This window comes from Protopterus annectens, chromosome 13.part0 (assembly GCF_019279795.1).
Source record: "Protopterus annectens isolate FY-2018-M chromosome 13.part0, PAN1.0, whole genome shotgun sequence".
In the NCBI taxonomy this organism is placed as follows: Eukaryota; Metazoa; Chordata; order Ceratodontiformes; family Protopteridae; genus Protopterus; species Protopterus annectens.
In genome coordinates this window covers 539,322,647-539,344,626 of record NC_056747.1, presented here as the reverse complement: position 1 = coordinate 539,344,626, position 21,980 = coordinate 539,322,647, and positions in this window count along the sequence as shown.

Here is a 21,980-nt window from a genome sequence, read left to right as displayed (position 1 = left end):
AAACGGTTTCTATCAATGAGATCAATATAGCCTATCAATGTATAGATTCATACATAGAGGAGTTTTGGATAGACAGCAGGATCACTTCAGATGTGTATGATTTTCTTAAAGTACAGCGCCTGGTACTAGCAACACTGGTGGGTATCCCCAAAATACACAAAATTTGATTGACCCCCCCATTCAGACCCATCGTATCAGGCAGCCATTCCAAAACTTACCCATTAGGGGTAGCAGTAGACACTTGGTTAAAACAGATTTATACACAAATTCCACATTTGGCAAAAGACTCCTGGGAATTCTTAGGTAATTTTCCCATCGACATGAAACAAGAAAGGTGTTTATATGTAACAATAGATGTAATAGACCTTTTTTCATGCATTCCGAAAAATCTAGGATTAGAAGAATTTTGGAACAGTATTAGAAAACATACACATATAGGATGGGATATGACTTGTTTGATTATGGAATGTATGTCTATAGTTTTGGATCATAATTACATTTATTTTGAAGGTGAGCATTATAGACAAAATAGGAGTGTTGCGATGGGATCAGCTTGTGCCTCAATCTTTGCAAATTTGGTGATGTTAGATTGGGAGGAGACCGTTGTATTCCCCAACATTTTGTTCAAGCATGTGAGACATTATTCCAGATTTTTAGACGATATTTACATATTGTGGGAAGGGAGTTTAGCTGAACTAGATTCATTTATAACATTTTTGAATTCTAGTAGTGAATTTCTCAAATTCACACATTCAGTTAGTAACAATGGTATAGCATATCTGGCTACTTTTATTTCCCATGATGAGAATGGATTTAAATCTTGTATTTATAGAAAGAGCACATTCTCCAATGATTACTTAAAGTTTTCAAGGAATCATCCTAGAAAACAGTTGCATAACATTTTTAAAGGGCAATGCATAAGAGCAGCCCGTATGACATCTAGATATGAGGAAATGGTAGATGAAGTAGAATATATCACAGAATTATTTAACAAAAGAGATTATAATAAGGAAATGATGACAGATATAAAACATTATGTCATTTAAGAATGGGGAAAAAATATCCACCACTACTGGGAATATATCAGGGAGAGAATAGAGTTATTAGTGACAATAAAGAAGTGAAAGGTATAAGAGTGAAATATCAATGCGCTTGTGTTCTTGAATATGGCCCCCAGGTACACAAGATTAAGAGAATTATAGAAAACAATTGGAAAATATTATTGGTGGATGATGAATTGAAAGAGTTAGTAGGTAATAATCCACACTTTGTGTACAAAATGGGACGTAATCGAAAGAAACTTTTAGAACAAAGAGGGATAAACAGTGATGTGAATACAACTAATACTAATAAGAAATCCACCAGTAGGTGTGGAAGTTGCAATCAGTGTTGTGTTATAATGGAAGAAGGTGGAACTATCTTGGAAAATATAAACAACACTAACATAAGATTTAGACAGGGTAATTGCAACACGAGTTATGCGATATATATGGCGAAGTGCAGTGCATGTCCTGGATACTATATAGGAAAGACGGAAAGACCTTTTAAAAAGCGGATATATGATCACCTATATAGCATCAAAAAGAAGGATTTTAACAATGCATTGTACAGGCATGTAGATAAGTATGGAGAAACACACAATTTAGATTTGCCATATTAGAACACATAAAACACAACCCAAATGGAGGTAATAGGAAGGAAACCTTGCGATTTAGAAAAGTATGTTGGCAATTTTTCACAGCTGCATCAACCCCGCCAGGCATAAATGGTTATATATCAATCAAACTAATATTAACTATACGACAATAGTGGGAAGCCTAAGGGATGTAGTATGAAAATTATGTAGAAACTATAGTGTTAAAAATGTCAGTACATTTTATAAGTAAGGAATACAGTATTAATAGTAACTTCAGACATAATTTAACATTTCATCAAGTAGGTTTGGTTATATGAATTGTCGATATGTGTATAGATTTGTACATAGCAATCCAATGTTTACAAGTGTATTTTTATATATTTTGTTATATATTCTTGTATATATTTTTATATATTTAGAGACATGCATACATCAGGATCTAAATTTAAAAATTAAAATTTATATTTTACAACTTTAAGTAAAAGGAATTAGTATATTATGCATGTATATTGTGTATCAACCAATTTTTATCCATTTTTAAAAGTTTAAAACAGTATTAACACATGCAAAGTGGTATATTTAGCAATATCACTTTAAGGGTAGACCATTACTGAATTTCTGGCGGCTAAAAAGTTATTTAAATGTTTGTGATAGATGGTAACTTTGTTCTGATGAAGCCCACATACAGTGGGTGAAAGCGCTTAACAACTACAACTTGAAAAGAGTGAATTCTAGTTCGTTTTACAATAAAAAGATCGATTTTACAGGTTTTTGCACAGCGTTTCCAATGTGACAGTAACATTGCATTTATGGAGAGATAAGAGTTACTGGTTGTGTTCAACATTCATTTTATTCAAATTCTTAGACATTGTGACTGTCCAAGAACATAACTGTGATCATTATTTTATACAGTTGTACTTCAGACAATGTATAAATTTGTTTGGCCTGCATAGACCCAAACGCTCCTTGACAGACTGTATATGTACTTGATTTTGGTTAGACTACCTATTTCTCAGTCTAATGTATGCTCCCTATGTAGTTACCCATCTTCATTTGGCCTACATCTCTAAATAATGACAAAGTTACAAAAGTGTAGCAACTTTCTGAACAAACTATCCTAGTTTCTCCCACTAGCTTACACATCTACAATGTGTCTGGCTATGCTTGGGCATTACATTGCTACAGGACAACTGAGATCATCCTGTGTTATCCTTTTCTCACCAATAGATGTCCTGCACATGCATCCCAGATTTCATGGGGCTGACCACATCATGTCCTGTGCATGCACACCAGATTTCATGGTGCTCACCTCATCATGTCCTGCGCATACATCCCAGATTACATGGTACTCATTGCATCATGTCCTGTACATGCATCCCAGATTTCATGGCACTCACCACATCATGTCCTGCACATGCATCCCAGATTTCATTGTGCTTACAGCATCATGTCCTGTGCATGCATCCCAGATTTCATGTTGCTCACTACATCATGTCCTACGCATGCATCCCAGATTTCATTGTGCTTACAGCATCATGTCCTGTGCATGCATCCCAGATTTAGGGGTGCACTTATCCTCCCACTCTGGACCGAAGTCAATGTACCTCAAATGTATTTTATGGCTGAGATCCACTGCCATGATTCAATATTAGGAAGTGTGCTCTTTAAGCTGTGGAATAATTTCCTCAGAAAAATGTGTAAATCCCAGAAGATACAGCTGTTAAGAAGGCACTAAGAAATTGCTTAAATGAAGACTGGTATGCAGTTGCATATGCAGTATCATGCCACCTGAAGAGTAACTCATTTCTCTTGCCTGGAATGTTTTTATTATGGCATGTAGTCTATGTAAAGCTTTGCTTTGCAAGTATATGAAGTGATTTATTTTTACTCTTGACATAGGTATATACATTTTAGGTATATTCTGTATCTTATATCATAACCTGAATCTGAAAGATTACTATTTATGCATTAAGCTGTAGTGCTATTCCCAAACCTATCTCTACAATTTGCAAATTATTTTAAATTTAAATGTGATGAAAATATTTGATATGCTATACTGAGAGTTTCTCTCTGGACCTCTGTTTAAAATGAGTTATGCCCAGTCAAAAGTTCCCATTCAAAAGTTAAAAATAAAAAAATGCATTAATTCATTGTCTGCAAATGATTTGTATCCTACCCTTTCTTGGGAACAAGACTAAATTTTTGTCTTTTTTATTTCGTCATCTATATTAGTAAAACTGTAAATTTAGTAAGGTGTCTTAATCTGTACATTGTCAACATGTACTTTTCCAGGAAAATAAATGTACAAGTCTGAAGCTACTTGCTGTTTATTGGTTTAAAATACATGATTAATGTGACTATTATGTCTCAAAAGCTGTCTCTGTCTGTGGAGATGGACTCATATTTGTCATCTACTATGTTTCGTGCCACAATTTTCACATTTTCCTTTTTTAGTTATAATCATTGTTTTTGTACAATCTTATTATCTCGTCACTGTCTCCATTGCCATCCTATAGTGTTGCAGTGTTGCACTCTACATCAGTTGTTTGTTGCTGCATTTGTGTTCATCTGCTTCTTATTTACATTCATGTTTTGTGACTAATATTTTTTTTTGCTTCTCTTTTAGTGTATGACTTATGTACCACTTTATTATCACAACTTTTTCATCTATGTCAGAAATGGAACTTTGTAACTTGTTGGATAACAATTTGGTTGACAAATAGAACCCAGGAAGTTAGGTAGGGTAGCTGCACCTCCTCCAAAAGACCTGTCACTAATGGTGTACCCAGGATTTCAGTCCTTGGGCTACTCCTGTTTGACATCTACTTCCTGGTAGTCAAAGATATTGCTAAGAGTCTGTGGCTGACCAAGTGTGCAGATGACTGCAGACTTGGTGCTATCATTAACTCCCCTGAGGAAACCAAGATCCTCCAAGAAGGTCTGTCTGAGACAAATAGTTGATTCAAAACCAATGCCAACAATGAACTGTCTTTTGATCACCATGTATCTGTTATTGTAAGGAAGTTATTTCTCATTGCATAACTATTATCTAAAGGTATTTTGTCCAGATCCAAGGATTTAATTGTTCCTCTGTATTTGGCAGTCAATAGGCTGATCATTAAGTATGACTCTTTCATATGTTCTTGTCCAAACACCATAACAATTCTTTTTCACTAAATAAATAAACAAATCCAGGGCATAAACTGTAAAAACAATGCAGACCTTCTCAAGGCTTTATCCTTCTTCTTGGCATCATGTAGGCTAGTGGCAAGCAGTCTTCGCTTTGTGTACCTATTACATATTGACAAGTGTAATGATATTATAAATACCGGCTGATCTCATCTTTTAAATAAGAAGTAGAACATGTTGGCAGAATAGGTTTGCAGCAAAGAGAATACTGCCTCACTGGAATTATCTTCCAATTTAGAAGGTATCTATCTTACTCAATTTAAATGTGGTCTGGATGAATGGATGGATAACTACAAAATGCACACTTGGTTTAACACCCCTGTCCCTTATGAATAAGGGAAACATGTAAATGTCCCAGCATGTCCTTGTTCAGCCTATGTCTGGGTTATTTGTATGCAACATATAAGGGTAAACCAACCATGGAAATATAGGGCTACGCTTATTAAGATTCTCATGGAACAATAGCTTAGTAAGTACCTATGAGCCTATGAACTGTTACTTGTTATTAGATACTTTTTACAATTTTCAGGTATGTAGATTGATATGTTCATTTTTGTTATTTGAAAATGCTACATTGCACATTTTCTATCTTTTAAATGATCTTATCTTAAATGAAACCTTTTTACTTCATCTGCAGTTTTATACTATCAAACTTGGAAACAAGAACAATAAATTGTTATTATTATTTTTACATATTTTTCTTGGGATTTCCTACTTACCAACAGTGTCTCCATACAGGTCTATAGGCATTCACATATTGCAGCCACTTAGACAACTGTTTTTTTTTTTTTATAGCCATAAGGAGCCGTCATAAGCAAGGTCAGATTTAAGTAAGTCATGCAGACTTTTCAATTCTTTATTATGAACATCACTATGCTTTGGGTTCAAAAAAAGAAATGCAGGAGACCAAATAGCAAGACTGGCATAATTCAAGTCATGCATATTGTGAAGACCTCTGTACCCTGGGCCAGTAATTAAGGAGTCTCAATCCTCATCGCTGACAGTGGTAACAGTAACTAAAAACAGGAATGGATTTACACAGTATTTTACGATGCAAGTCTCTGCATCAAGCACAATGTCCCCAAAGAGCACACAGGGAACACGTTCTAGACCTGGGACCAGGATCGCTGTTTCTCCAGATCCCAAACAAGACTAACTTTAGAGCACTGTATCCCAGTTCCATGTAGCTAACAACTAGGTATTTTATTTTCTTACACACACACACACACACACACACACACACACACACACACACACACACACACACACACACACACACCTGGGAAAGGCTTTTTTCCTTTAAATTTCTTTTTGTGTGGGGGGGCAAGCCCTCCACTGTACACTCTCCACTTTCCCAAACCTATGTATACCAACTCTGGGATCTAAATACCTTAGAAAAAAGAGAATATTCTAAGAAATGGCATCTTGAACTTAGTCTATGTGTGTCCGATCTTTTCATCATTCAGTCTCTGTATTTCAGGACTCACTTTAGTGGGTCCTGACTTTTCATATGATTACCAGCCAGGGTAGCTGTCATGGTCTGATCTATTCAGAGGCTCATACTGCATTTTTGTGTAAGGAGTAACATCTAGAACAATAATGAATTTTCTTTTTTTCCTGCATGCACATTCAGCGAATTATGCTTTGCTATCATATCCTGAGTTCAGAAAACTGGTCATTGATTTAAGCTGTCTGATGAGTATACAGCTCTTACTTACTTTTTAACTTTAGACTCTAAATGTACTACAGATGTTTCACAAAAGAATTATACTCAGACTGCAGGACACTGCGGTCTTTGTTTTAAAGTTTCTCATCTGATATAAAAATATGGCTGAGCAGGAGGTGATCTGAGTGAAATGAGCCCAGATACAATGTTGGATAAGTCTGTGAGTTTGAAATAGGCAGGATGACACTGGATATTTGAATTTTCCTATGAAACTGTTTGTGGTAGAAACCATAATACATAATTTTTATACTATTGTTTTATAACATGAGATAATGACCAATCTGTTTCAATGTTTTTATGCAGAGCAGGAAAAAAGATGGTTCCCATCTAAGGATATTGCTGTTAACGAGTAGAACAAACAAAGGGGGTTGGAAAATTAGTATATTGTCTCATTTTTATTTTAAATATGGACATGGGTAACAGATGTGATATATCTCACTTTTTGGGGGGAGAAGTATCATAAGAATGACAGTTTGGAATGTTATGGGGTATATGAATATTAACTAAATTACACACAATGTTAACGTGGTTTAAGGAAAAGTGGTATACACTGCCCAGAAAACAGGGAAAGAAAGTGAAGAAACCCTGGAAATTGTCAAATAAAATGTATTGGAAATAAACTCAGAAAGTGGGGAAAGCTCAGGATGATGTGTTGGCTGTACCAAAGAAAAGAATGTAGGAAATGATATAAGAATGTCTGTGCTGGTTACTGAAACCAAAAGCAGACAAACAGATAAGGGCAACTGATTTTCAACTTACACGATATAGAAAAAGTACAGATGATGATACATAGAGAGGGAAAGTAGGAACTACAGGAGAGGCATGAAACTTATCTGTAAATTATAAAATGCAGAGCTACAAACGTATCTGTAAATTATAAAATGCAGAGCTACAAACTTATCTGTAAATTATAAAATGCAGAGCTACAAACTTATCTGTAAATTATAAAATGCAGAGCTACAAACTTATCTGTAAATTATAAAATGCAGAGCTACAAACTTATCTGTAAATTATAAAATGCAGAGCTACAAACGTATCTGTAAATTATAAAATGCAGAGCTACAAACGTATCTGTAAATTATAAAATGCAGAGCTACAAACGTATCTGTAAATTATAAAATGCAGAGCTACAAACTTATCTGTAAATTATAAAATGCAGAGCTACAAACGATCTGTAAATTATAAAATGCAGAGCTACAAACGATCTGTAAATTATAAAATGCAGAGCTACAAACGATTCTGTAAATTATAAAATGCAGAGCTACAAACGTATCTGTAAATTGTAAAATGCAGAGCTACAAACTTATCTGTAAATTATAAAATGCAGAGCTACAAACGTATCTGTAAATTATAAAATGCAGAGCTACAAACGTATCTGTAAATTATAAAATGCAGAGCTACAAACGTATCTGTAAATTGTAAAATGCAGAGCTACAAACTTATCTGTAAATTATAAAATGCAGAGCTACAAACTTATCTGTAAATTATAAAATGCAGAGCTACAAACGTATCTGTAAATTGTAAAATGCAGAGCTACAAACGTATCTGTAAATTATAAAATGCAGAGCTACAAACGTATCTGTAAATTATAAAATGCAGAGCTACAAACGTATCTGTAAATTATAAAATGCAGAGCTACAAACTTATCTGTAAATTATAAAATGCAGAGCTACAAACGTATCTGTAAATTATAAAATGCAGAGCTACAAACGTATCTGTAAATTGTAAAATGCAGAGCTACAAACGTATCTGTAAATTATAAAATGCAGAGCTACAAACGTATCTGTAAATTGTAAAATGCAGAGCTACAAACGTATCTGTAAATTATAAAATGCAGAGCTACAAACGTATCTGTAAATTATAAAATGCAGAGCTACAAACGTATCTGTAAATTATAAAATGCAGAGCTACAAACGTATCTGTAAATTATAAAATGCAGAGCTACAAACGTATCTGTAAATTATAAAATGCAGAGCTACAAACGTATCTGTAAATTATAAAATGCAGAGCTACAAACGTATCTGTAAATTATAAAATGCAGAGCTACAAACGTATCTGTAAATTATAAAATGCAGAGCTACAAACGTATCTGTAAATTATAAAATGCAGAGCTACAAACATATCTGTAAATTGTAAAATGCAGAGCTACAAACATATCTGTAAATTATAAAATGCAGAGCTACAAACGAATCTGTAAATTGTAAAATGCAGAGCTACAAACATATCTGTAAATTATAAAATGCAGAGCTAATTATGTAAGAAGCATAAACAACGTAATATACCAAACAATAACAAATAATTTTAAAAATGAAATGGGTGATGCCACTTTTTGCTCTAATTGTGTAAATAATGACATGAAGTCTGTGTAGGTTTGATAGAAGTGTTTGGGAATGTAATGTTCATTTTTATTTATCTATTTATATTCTTGTAGGGAATGGAATGGTGGAATGTATTGCTATAATTTAGTCTATACAATTGTTTTTCAGTGTGTGAAATGATTATGAAAGCTCTTTGGTAAGAGATGAGAACATTTGGAGCAGATTGGTACATTTTAATTATTTATTCACTCGTTAATTTGCAGGGCTGACTTGTCCAAAACACTTTTTAGTAATACCTGTAACCAAACAGATTATATGCAGAAATAAAGTAGAAAAAGTTTCTTTCTATATAACAGTTTCAAAAAGTAAAATGTGAAACATTTTTACAAGGAATTAGAGTTAAAGCAGTGTGGTGAGGAAGAGATAGATTAAGAAAAAGACAGTTATTTCCTTTTGTTACTTTTTTGATAAATGCAGTACTTTAGTTTAAGAGAAAGGTCAGTCATGTTTTTTAGCATCTGGTACAATATTCCTAGTCTGACGTTCTAGACAAAGGATGATTACACTCATTGAGTAAAAAGAAAATCCACTTGGAAGGCAAATCACATACAAGAATTTGGAAAAGCAGATTTACACACAAAAAAGGGTGCACGTCCCTCATACCTATCAACTATACAGATTTTCACAGAATCTCCAGATTTTTTGCTTCATATTTTTGGTCCATTTTTCATAAAATTGTGGTTTTCTGACAAATTAGTAGCAAATAATTAAAGACTAAAGTTAGAAAGTAAAGACAGACATTTGAGTTTCAAGCTTCATACCCTTCAGAAAATTCATGCTAAGGGAAAACCTGTTATTCTATCAACTTTCTAAGTTTGCAAGAGCAATATTTAAAAATTGTCCCTACTTTTGGGTGTTTGTCCCACTTTTATTCATGGCTTTGTCCAGATTTATTGCTCTAAGAGGTTAGGAGTCTAATCTTCCTAACAGAGATCAGGACTGAATTCTGAAATGGAGGTTGTCTTATAATAATGAATCATAAACTGACAACAAACATTTGCACCTTGACAATTTTGTTAGATGACCCAATAATTCAGTTTTAAGAGTTCAGAAGGTTGCAGTATTTCTGATATTTGATAGAAGGGAATTTCAGACTGTAATTTCATGTTTTGGGGGTTTCATTGTGCTCTATTTAGTGTATAAGCAATTTGCTTTAATATGAATGAATCTTTGGCAGTAGTCTTTTTATAATAATTTGAAGGTCAGTCAGACTAAAAAATGTTGTCTTGTCTATAATTAATAACTACTTTGCAGTGGATAGAATTACACAATAATGCTGTTTAGATTCTGCCAGAATAATTCAGTCATCCTTTCTTTGATTATACGCTTAATACAGTTCAGTGTCTCAAAAGAGGAGGGTCATAACTCAGCAATCAGTGGGCCCAAGGCAGAGAAAATAGTCCTAGACAGTTTGTCATCCCAAAGCAGAATCTACATACAAACTTATATATAGCTTACAAATCTATTGGAAATGTGGAGGGTCACCAGTACACCTAGCTATATCGCATGTTTGAGATGTAGGAAACCTCTACAGCACCCAGCTGCATGAACTTATCAAATACTTAGCAGTATTTGTATTCTATGTGGCAAGTATTTTTGATATCAATGGACCAACAACAAAGGCCAAATGAGTTAAACACTGGAAAGAAAATTTTAATTTGTGTGCAGAAAAGAGGAAAGTGCAGAAAGAGAAAGGCATGTTGGAGAGGAATATATAGTAAACAAGAATTATCAGGGAGATGTATATACGAGAAGAATAAAATACAGAATTTGAATAATGCAGATATGGTAAAGATCTGTTCTGTGTCTGGAAGTAGCAAACAGTGATAGATTATTTAACAAAAATAAAAGCAAAATTTGTCACTCAAGAGTTGAAGGCATTTTTCAAAGCACATTAAGAATGGAGTTTAGTGGAAAACAATGTAAAAATAATAAAGAGATGGAAATGTTTCTTAAAATTTTTAACAAATAATGAGTTTATTAAATAAAATGCCAACATTTAGAGTAGAAACAAAAAAAATTACAAGAAGCTTTTAATTATTTTACTGTAGTATATTACATTATTAACTTATTACATCCGAGTGACGCCTCCAGGTGCATCTGCAGTTACCTCCTACTGCGCCTCTAGGCGTCAAATGTTGCTTATTCATATTTGCATTAATAATTCCAAAACCATGCAACATACAAGTTATCAGAAGAATGTATCTTGAAGTATAAACAATGGCAAACACAATTGTATTGATATTTGATCTCTGTCAATGAATATTTGTTAGAACTGTAAAGTGATAAGTTCAGTTTTTAAAGACTCAAGCCACACCCACTGGGAGTTGAAGATGCACGCTCAAAAGAGCCGTTCTGGAGGGAATGAGTTATTTTGGGGGGGGGGGTTTAGTCAGTGAATAAAACTCAAAAGTTAAAGGATGAAATAGGAGGAAAAAATGTTTTTATAGAACAGGAGGTAGCTGCACAGATGAATTTTGTTTAAATCAGATGTTACAGATTTAAGATAACATTTGCCTAGAAGTATGTTAAATATTGTTTGAGAACTTTAAGACATATCTCCAGAGGCTCTTTGATGAGGTTGATAAATAGGTAAAATAGTGCATAGAAATAAAGGCAGAAGTGTTTTTGTACAACCTAGAGATTTGAAGGACATCGATAACCAGAGAGAGAAATATGTTTGCTGGGGAGTAATTATAAAGTGGTAGCTGAAACTGTTTTAGAAAGGTATACAAAGTTTGCAAGGGACATTTATGAGGGACGTGCTGTGATGGTGGGGATCATATAGTCTAGCAGTGCTAAGGGAAATATTTCATATGGGCTGGAAAGAGCAAGTAAATGGATACGGAGTACATATGGAGCAAGGAAAAAAAAAAACATTTGTGTAAGGTGAGTGTTGAAGAGTGTTGTGGTCTGCAAGTGCTTGGTGGAAAATAACTCAATGAACATCTGTTCATAGAAATGTGTTCAGACTAAATCAATCAGTTCATCTTAGATGTTCTACAAATGGGCATGCAGCAGTAGCTAAACTGCACAGCAACAGAGAATCAAAGATATCCGGTTAATTTCATAACCTGAGTATATTCCTCTCCTCCAAGGCTATGCAGCCCCAGACTTAGTATTTTTAAGGTCAGGGGTAAAAGCCCTCAACCCACATCACCACTGCCCTGAGACATTTACTGAAATATTTACCTGAATTTAATGTTTATAGATTACTGCCAAAGAATTGTTAGATATATAATTCCTGTTCTTAAAAAAAAAAAAACAACAGGTGCATGCTTTCCAGGACATTGTTCAATGACCATTTTGTTAACTTTTTCTTTTAGGGAAATTGCCCTTTGGTTTACAATGGTTAAAACATTCCCCATACCACTTGCTGGGAGAGTTCCAGCATACCCGCATTACATTTGTGATCAACCCTGTGGTCACTTGCTCTAGAGAAGGGATGAAGTCCTCCTGTTTAGAACAATATATGTTTTACTTTTACCAGCTGTGCATTATCATATGATAAATCATCACACAAGTCTTGTATGTTTATAGATGGAGTTAATACAAAGAGGATTAAAGAAATACAGGGTTAAAGAATACGTCAGATACTTATACAAATTGTGTCAAATAGTGCTATGATGGTGGAGGCTTTGAATACTGATGAGACAAAAGGGTAATACCGAAAAACTAGGCTTTGCAATTATGTCCTATGGGTAGTTTACATGCACTTTATGAATAGATTTATAATAAATGAGATTATAGGAATGCTTGAAATACAGCAATGAAGGGTATAGGGAGAAAAATGTTCTGCTTTTTCAGGCGATATGTTTCTAATGCATGGCGGACTTCTGCAAAACAGGGTCGCATTTACTTAATCAAAATGAAAGAAATTAAAACTGGCATAAATGAGGAAAAAATCAGATTTTCTGAAGGGTTTCCATAAAAAGAAAAAAGGAAGTATGGCATTCATACATAATATGAGGACAGAGAATATAAAAATATTAATTGTGTATTTAAACTGCAAAACATGGAAGGTGACAGTCGGGCTCGAGTAATTCAGAAGGTGAAACAGAAGGAAAAAATTAAAATGGATGACGGCTGTATATGCTTGTGCAAACTCTGTGGATTGTTACCAGTGTTGACATGTATAACTGCTTCCTGATAAAAATGAGATGTGGCCATCTTCAATTTACCTCATTTGGTCACAGTCCATTAGATCTGCAGGCAGTGCTATAAAAAGTAAAATTACACTTGGTTTGAGTGAGTCAGATAATTTTGCAATATTGTTAGTACACATTCAATGCTATTCAAAAATAAAGAATCATGGGGAGAAAATAAGATATGTGCTGCAGAGATTGCTAAAGTCATGCATTGGATTAATTTAAAGATGTTTTCCGCGGAAAATGAGTATCTAGCAGATGAAGGAGGAATATTAGGCAGCAATAAGAAATATACTACTGCTTAGCACATAAATGAAAATAAAAAAGTTACTTCATCAAGGTGCAAAGTGTTTTTTTTTTTTTAAACTCAGTTGTAGCAGCTTAGTATAACCCTCCAGGTAGTACATCAAGAACAGAAACAGACACAGTCTCAGAGTACACCAATCAGTACAAAAACAATTGGAGTTGTACATTTAAATATTTTCAAACTGCACTTTGTACTAATCTTAAAGGGCCTTAAAGTGCTACATGTCAAAGTAAAAATACTTTCTTTTTATAGAGTATACATTTTTGCAAAATCACCACTCATTTGGAACTTGTAATAAATTACTGTAAAATAGTAGTTGTTAAAACATTTACTTGACCAGAGTGCAGTACAGAAAAAATGTTCTGTTAATGGACTTAAAATGTTCTGTTAATGGACTTTCAGTCCCTTTACATGCCCCTTCAAGACCACCTTAAATATTTTTTACTTTTACCTGTGTAGATAAAACTGCACAAGCATGCAAGGGCCAATAATTCTCCCAGTGGTGCAACCTATGGCTGTAAATATATTATTATTTATTCTTTCAACTTGATTAGTAATGTTTAGACAGACTGAACAGTTGTCACAGCAGTAATTTCCCTTTTGTTTTAACAGACTAGCTTATTCCTTAATAAACTGATTCACCACAACGGATGTCCCCAAAGTTCTTGCCCTTGTTGTAAGTACTTTTGCATCTGGCTCCCAAGAATGTATACTGTGTTTACCTAATAAATGCCCCTGTGGTGGAAAGATATATGGTTAAAGATCAGGATGCTATGCATTCTTTTTGCTGGCACAGGACTGGCTGACCCCTGTTTTGTCTGCAGTTATAATGCTGTAAGACAGCTACTTATCTCCCTGCATGATTCATGTTAGAACTTGTCCTAGAGTTAGTTTTGATGTTGTGAATGCTGACAACATGGATTGTCAGTATTTGCAGATATATGTACTCACACATCACAGACACAGATATCACACACACACACACACACACATATGTATCTATATATCAACATACTATACTAAATGTCTAATTTCCATTGTATTGTTTTGAATATGTGCTCTTGTACCTCTGTTCTTTGGAGCTTTTCTCCCTGGGCCTCCACTGAAAACGGATATGTATCCAGCTGGACTATCCCGGTCAACAAATGTAAAATAAAATAAAATAAAATAAATAAATAAAAAATATATATATACACACACACACGCACACACATACACACACACACACACACACACACACATATAGGAAGATAGATAGATATAGATATATATATATAAAATAATGTTGCAGTTTATATTAGATCAGAAACTCTTACATACCTTCACTGAATCATTTTTAGACAATTACTGTTTTACTTTTTTATTGTAGTATGTCATACTGCCTTCTTATACCCTCAGGCCCTTAAAAATGAGTTAGTATGTTCCTGAAATTTTAGTTGTATGAGGACATATTCATATTATTCCTTAAAGATAACATGCTGTAAACAAAGTGGGAGGAAGATATAAAAAAGCACATCATTTTAGGAGTGTTTTTGGAAATAAATAATATTTTTTTAGCTCTCTAAGCATATTTATAACAGTAAGAATTCAAATAAAGTGTTCTGTAGTGGTCATGAGGAAATGTCACCATATGCATCCTTATGGTAGGTGTCTTCCCCACTTCATTTTTCATATTCATCTCACTAGTCACAGAACAGTGGACAGAAAGCTACATTTTAAACAGGTCTCCAGAAGGGAACAAAAGATTGCTTTTGGGTAGCTATGAACATCAATAACATAAAAGGCAAAATGACGACTAGACTAATGTAAGGAACCATTTTGTAAACTAATGAAAGCAAAGACGGAAGCATTTTCTTTTGCTTGCATTTCCTAGGTCTAAGCTATCTATTGTGGCAATGTGGCTCTGCCCTTAACACCCCTCTCCACACACAAGCCATGTCTGAATTCATGTGTGGGTCTATCTGCCATTTTACACCCCCCCGACTGTGGATTGACAGCCTTCCCATACTGGCAAACAGGCTGTATAGGATTGGTGTGAACCTAACAGCCATTGTTTGCTGGTGACAGCAATTTGGGTTACTTATGTTACTTCCCCCTACCCCCTCTTCATGCTGGCTTCAGTCTTGGAGGTTGCGTTGTAGTGAGCAGTAGTTACTGGGCATTGACTGCCCCAGGCCAAGGGGTGAAACTGTCCCTCATCCCACCTACAATCCAACCTGATACTAGCTGCTGTCTTGGCTGCAGTATCTACCAGGGCCAGACTGTGTAGTATGCCCCTCACACGCACCGGCACCCATCACTTCTGTGAATGTTAAGCAGGCATAGCTTCATCACTCCTCTCCCCTGCCAGTTCCTTCAGGCACCACAGCCTGTTACTAAACTCAGGTTGCCTGCTTTGAAGTAAACAGAACCGGTTAAGGAATGGCTGAATTCTGTTCATCATATTTAGGATGAAGATAAAAAGATAAGCCTGAAGAGTGTATTTTATTAATCTTGAGTACAAAAATGAGGGATTAAGTTTTGAGTAGAGCTTCAGTTTGATTGTTTAGGTAGAGATGAACGGTGTTATAGAATACTGAAGACAGCTGGTAGTTGAGCAATACTTTGGGAGATATGGTCAAGAAACTTTATAAAGAATTAAACAAGTTTGTAAAAGATTAAAAGATATGAGTCAACAATAGAATATACCATAAACGCAGGAGCTACAGCAAAAATCAAAGTATAAATGAAAATGGCATTCAGTAGGAGTTTGGAGTTATAAGGAAACCGATTATTATCTTAGGCCGTGACACTGAACAGCAGTATAACAGTTAAATGAAGGAGCAGACATTTTGCAGAAACTAATACACATAAGGTGTGGCACAACAGAATTTGTATATGTTGCTAAAAAAGAAGAAAACTACTACAGGCCATATTTGATGATTTCTGAAGTAAGTAATCCTGATATCAAATGAAACAAAAGAAATTCAGTGTAGAACAATTTGAAGAGAGCATGACTGGAGCAGAAACAGGCATGAAGAACGATTGCTTAGGCTTAAATATCATGGCAGCTGCCCTGTTCCAATTTTGAGCTTCCACTGCCTTTTAGTAGGACAGTTTTAAATGCAGCTGTATAAGTACAAATGTTCTACAGAAAGCTTTCCTAAATATTATGCTTAACTCCAAATGCCTTGGTTCTGACAGCTAATATACTCTGTTTTAGCCGTGTGTGCTCTGTCCCCTGCAGATAATGTCTACAATAATTCAAATTACAGAGTGCACCAAATCCCCTGATAGTTAATCAGTCTGCCACAATTAATTATGCATCCTTCTAGCTTTGAGGAGAAATAAAATATGAAAATAGAAGATTTTTCCAGGAGTTTCTGTCTATGCTGTTTATACGTCTAAATTTAAGTTACATTTGTATTTCTACATACACAAAGTGCTTAAGTATATATTTTATCTGCTGCAGTGCTATGTGCTGAAACTTTAGTATTTGAGTTCCTTTTATTTATATCTCTTGGCAATTCTACTGCATTTTATTCTGTAACTTGGCTTTCTAGTCTAAATGCAATGTATTTTCCTTGGATCTTTTCTCTCCAAGCTTCTATTGGAATGGACTTTGCCCAGTTGAGCTGTCGTACATATCAAAGTAAAATATATCATATATAAACAAAAAATGAAATAATGTCTAATGAATTATGACACTTTAAACAGAAAACAAATAGTATCAGTTTAAGAAAAATGTAAAACAAGTACCACTATTATGCAATTAGCATGTAACGATAAAGCAGAGAAAAATGGCAGCTTAAATCATAGTTAACTAGGTGACAGCAGGATAGATGCAGCCATTTCTGAACTGATATACGATGACAGTATGCATACCATTCATGGAATAGCAATATTTATGGACAGTGCATTCTAGGAACAAAAATTAAATCAGCATAGAAAGTCAAAAACAATAAGAGAAGTAGCAGTCTAAAGCATATTTGTTATTAACTGTATGCAGAAAACAAAATGCACTATCCAAGGGTAAAGGGTGGTGACCAGGTATAGGGAAATGGATTCTTTTTATAGGATTGATATAACATGTAGTTGATGGGACAATCTCCAAGTCAGGAAGTATGGCACTTGGTATCTTTTTTATTGCCTTCTTCTCCAAACATGACACACATCTGGTCTCAGTATCTTCATCCTAATTCCTCTATTTAACTGTTAAAAGGGATTGTCTATACTGGAGCTGAGTGGTGAGCCTGGCAGTTAAGATTTTTATGTGGTAGTTCTTAAAAGTTATTATCTAATGGTCATTTCTTCCAGAAAACCTCTGCCACAATACTTCCACAAAGCTCCTTGGGAACAATGTACACAAATCTGTTGTCATACAAACATAATTCCGCATGGATGCATTCTCTGGTGAATACTGAAGAAGTTGTGTGGACTACAGCATGCCAAGGTGCTCTGCAGAGGCTAGTACAACATCTTTCCACATGAATAATTGACCAGACCAGAGCAGAGATCACTCTGTCCTGGCCTTACAAGCCAGACTCTGATACTTGTGCCAAATACTGTGGGTCTATGTTATATTATTAAAAGACCATATGATCAAATCCTAGAATAAATATTATCAGAATGTTGAACTGGTTTCTACTTTGGAAGCCTATGTTTTTGAGGTTGGATGTTTGCCCTTTTCCCTGTGGGGAGCAATCATGAAGTTGGTATTTATAATAGACATTGAATGTGGAGGTTCTGGTGGGTTTGCCTCTCTTCAAAAACACTGTCTTTCATGATACTGGCTTCCAGAGGAGAAGGCGGTTCGATGTTCTGAGATTCAGTCTTCTTGAGTTCAATCATATTGTCTTTTGATCCTATGAAATAGATCCCATTTACTGCCACTTGATTGCTGGTGGCTTAGTTTGCTACTCTTTCTCCTTTGCCAGGATTCTTGTTGAATGCCGACTGTGTTTTTATAGCCTTAAATGATCATTACAAGAACTCCAAAAACACCTGTAGTGGCACGCTAACTGCAATAATAAAATCTCAATATCTTATTCCAATTTAAACACATTTATTAGTTAAGCACATTCATTCTGTGTCTTAGAACTTCATCAGAACAATTAACTAAATTAATAGTAAGTTTAAATAGTCACTAAATAATCACATGATTAATAATCAACCAATACAAATGCAGTCAATAAAAGCAATATTAAAACTGAAAAACATCACTACAACTATAAAAATTCACATTATACATGTCAAAAACTCTTAAAAACATCATAATTCTTTAACTTCAACAAAGAATTAATCAAACATGACTTTATCTTGGGAGAGGTGAAAGTTCACAAAATATATGGCATTTAGTGAAGGGTTCGCAAAAAATGTATACAATCTTTTATGCATTAGGAATCCTATATTGAATATACTCAGCAACTATCCTCTTGCTTTTAATCATTGCTTTAGTCATGCATTGTCATTCTATTTTTTTCCTGTGTGATTTCTGTCACCATGACAGCCACCCATCAAGCTAAACCCTCTAACCTACCCAGCCCAGTCATTCCCTTATCCAGGACATTCATTTTGATCAAGGCAAGAGAGTTCTTTATGTCCTCACTGGCAACCCAACAATGACAGCATATACAATAGTCAAACTCCAAAAGAGTGTTCTACATTATATCCAAAATGGTAAAATGAGAGTAGCTCAGATCAGTTTAGAAAATGGAGAGCCCTTCTACAGAAGCCATAACTGCATGTCACATATATTAAACATCAAGAAAGAGCTTTTTAAAATGGAAACGCCATCAAAGTGTAATAATTCCTTTACCAGTGATGAGCAGAATAATCTTCAGGGCAGGATTCATGAAAGGTTTGAAAAGGAATTACTCAGAACAAGGTATGGTGATTCCTTCTGCTGTGTTTGTACCTTGTTGCAGCAGTATATTGGAAAACAATCAGCATCTTTAAAAAATACAGAGTGCATTGTATGAAGGGATACTTACAAAATGGAGTTTTTCTTCACTAGATGACCTCAGTCTCAGTTGTAATGTTGTTACTTTAAGTCTGTGGTTTCCCTCATTGTATTGCTGCACTAGTCCTCTCTTCATTGGTCAACAGCTTCATGTGGTCAGATTTGATTAGACTGTGATCTATAATGTGTAATACTTTCATGAATTAATTTATAATGAAAGAATTAAGTAAAGGATACTGTTCTGTAGGAGGTTCCTGTTCTCCACAGAAGTTAGGAGCAAGTTGGTCTTACTAATTCTCAATGGTTTTGTACTCTGCAGTCTTGTCAATAAAATATCTTGGAAATCGCACCTTAACAGATACATTGCATAATACCTCACAATATTCTGCTGTACTATCATATCATAAATAGAGAAAAACCTTATGAACTGCATCCAAGACCAGAGTGCCTAGCTTAGCACAGGAGTGTTTCCTGCAATGCAAAGAGATTCTCGCATGCACAGCTAGCATCAGATAATGCATTGGTTCCTTTCTGTGGCACTGTATAATACATCACAGCATTCTGCTCTACTGTCATATCATAAATAGAATAAAACTTTGCGAAATGTATCCTAGACCACAGTGCCAAATATAACACAGGAGTGATTACTGCATAGTAAATAGAATTCTTGCATTCACATCCGAAAGCATCAAGTAGTGCATTGGTTCCTGTCTATGGTACGAGTACAGGGCAAATTACACTATAGATAGAAGTGAAAGGAAGACTCCACATTGGCAGGGGGTACACTCTACATAATAACAGCAGTGCAACAGTACATTTGTATTCTCCCAAAAAGTCTGCTAAACAAAATTGTGTTAAAGGGCTGAAAGCATAAATTAAAACATAAAGTATATCATGGACAGTATATAATTATCTGTGCAGAGTTGTTCTATGATTGGTGTTGTGTGGATATGAAGGCAAAGCTCAAGTGACTAATCAACGGCAGTCATAGTTACACCTGCATTGCCACCACCTGACCATTACATGCTGTTGCTGCACAATGGCATTATTCAAGGAGGAAATGTTGTACCTTTTTAAATAACATCATCACATTATGGAACTTTATTTCTTTTCTGTCTCTTCTCTCATGTGGGGACAGCTAAGTGATGTACTGCCCAGGTGTAGGTTTGTGCCATCAACTACACAGTACACCAATTTAATTCACTTGCTGACAATTTTCTGAAAGGTGGCAGGAGTCCGTATGCATCCTGTGGTTGATGTCACACTGCTTCAAACCCCTATGTGTTCTGAGTGAATTTTCAGAATTTTCTTTGATATTCATGGATTGTTCTGCCTTTGTTCAATTCTGTGATTGATTTTGTGTGTGTGTGTGTGTGTGTGTGTGTGTGTGTGTGTGTGTGTGTGTGTGTGTGTGTGTGTGTGTGTGTGTGTGTGTGTGTGTGTCTCTCTGTGTCTCTGTGTCATACACAGTGTGGTATCTCCAGAAATGTTCCTTAATTTCTTACTGTTTTACTTTATTTTGGAGCCAGACTTCTTATCGAGAGTAATATTCACTTTACAATGATTACTTAGTTGTGAGCAACCAGTCTTTGTTTGGTTTTGAATTATTTTGAGCTGTCATTGTATAATTCACATCATATTATGTCTAATACTAATTCCCAGCTTCTGACTGGCCAACAGTTTATTCAGTTTCAGTTAAATGCTGTAGTATCTTCTGCTGGAATGCCCTACTCATTAGCTTCCTATTAAACGAAAAAAAAAAACAAAAAAAAATAAATAAATTAACTAACTAACTAACTCCTAAGTCACCATGAAAACATCTTAAACATATAAACAGTGTGATAAAAAAATAAAATAAAAAACAATTCGATAAGATATCTCAGTCATGACAGATTAAAGTGACACAGCTGGCAGGAAACTTTTCTTTCTCTCTGAAATACATATTCCTCTCAGGAAATTCAGCAGTGGCCCAAATGACATACAAATACATGCTATGCAAAATACGTTCTGTATTTCTATCTGAAAAAATGCAACTGAGTAGCTGAAGGACAGTGTGATCATCTGGTGCTTAATGTTGCTGCCTTAAGTGTTTAGCTCATGTAAAGTAATGAGTACTAGCAGTTTTGCTGTGCACCGGGCATCTGTAAGACCAAGCTTGAGTTGCAGTATGACTCGTGACCATGGTTTAGAGCAGTAGTGCATTAACAACATGCACGTGAAGAATAGATGTGGGCTACTTGTGAGTACTTCACTAGTTATTCCAAAAGATAAAGTGGTCATGATGTATTAAACAAGTTCACCTTCAGCTCATTTTGGATTTAAGTCAGTCAAATGGTTGATATTATCTTATATGTGGAAAACAGAAAAAGGATAACATTCTAGCTCTTGTCCTTAACAAAACAGGCTCCACTTGGATCAGTATATCTATCTTTCATTAAATTCAACCACAAATCACTGATCTTCTTTAAAGTCTATACTACCCTCATGATGAGCACTTCTGAACTTAAGTATTTCAAATGAACTAATGGACTCAGACTTTAAACTGAGCTATTCAGATTTACTGCCAATATTACACATAACCTCAGTTGCCACACATGCAGACAACTGTATTCTCATCCAAAACAAAATGTACTGTCGTAGTAGTCCTCAGTAGAA